Source organism: Microtus ochrogaster, unplaced genomic scaffold (genome assembly GCF_000317375.1).
Source record: "Microtus ochrogaster isolate Prairie Vole_2 unplaced genomic scaffold, MicOch1.0 UNK57, whole genome shotgun sequence".
In the NCBI taxonomy this organism is placed as follows: Eukaryota; Metazoa; Chordata; class Mammalia; order Rodentia; family Cricetidae; genus Microtus; species Microtus ochrogaster.
The window spans coordinates 2,228,709-2,229,791 of NW_004949155.1; the positions used below are offsets into that span (position 1 = coordinate 2,228,709).

Here is a 1,083-nt window from a genome sequence, read left to right on the forward strand (position 1 = left end):
AGGTGCTTCCATTGCCATCTCACTCTGAGAGCATACCTGGATGTCCAGGCAAGACTGGGCGAAGTCCCCACCAGCCTCACTCCTCATCCCAACCAGTGATGGCACACTTTAGATTGAGGGTTGACCACATCTCATCTCAATCCATGATTTTGGTTTGGTCTGTTTGTTTTCCTTTGGTGGTCTCCCTTTCCCTTTCCCTCCCCCTTCTCCTTTCTACTTTTCAGTCTCTCTGAATCACATTTGGTAGTGATTTTTGACTTAGTCTAGTGTCACCTTAGCTTAATATCTAGTTGAAAGCTAACCTTAGTATACTTGTTGTATATTAAAGAATTTTTTTAAGAAAAAACAATTTTGCTTTATTTTGTTGTTTTGATTCTGTTCTTACTTTTAAAGGTTGCTGAGATGGTGATGTTACTCTCCATTTTTGGTATCAATCCTGAGACTGTAAGAATTTTCATCTGGGACTTTGGCACACACTGAAGCAAAGTTGTGATGTGTGGAGCAGGAGGTGGGCATAGACTCTCTATGTTGCATTGTAGAAGTGGCATGCAGTTGGCTGCTTAACAGACTGCATTTTTTTTGTTCGTTTTTGTGACATCTCTTTGTTAACCTAAGTTTATCTATTTTCAGCAATAAGATAAGGGCAGCCATGTTTTGAGCACCTTCCTTTTCTACGAGTGCTTTTTTTCTGTTCAAAGAGGTCATATTATAAGGTATTTTTGAAATTGTGAATTCTAAAAAACAAAACCCAAAAATCTTGTAAATATAATTCCATTAACTACATAGAAACTATTAAGAAAGAGAGAATCAAAAATATTTTTGTGGGGGAGTTGCTCCCAGGCAGTTAGGTGCCCTGGAAGGAGGGGAAAGGAGGGAACCTTGATGAAGCTGATGAACTACAAGAGGAAAGCTCCCAGCTGCCAGGCTTACCCAGGATTCCACCCTTAGCGCCTCTGTTGGTGTGATAGACCTAAGAACTGCATTAGCACCCTGCCAACCCAGCAACCTCTTAGTGTACAGCTTCAAATATTATGGTCTAGCTAGATTTTAATTTAAAATATGAAAAACTGCTTTTCCCAAGAC

General features: G+C 39.9%; 1 pseudogene; it reads left to right on the forward strand.

Moving 5' to 3' along the window:
• The window catches only part of LOC101989829, a 1,955-nt pseudogene extending 1,314 nt beyond the window's left edge, over nucleotides 1–641 (forward strand).
• Nucleotides 642–1,083: the final 442 nt, after the last annotated feature.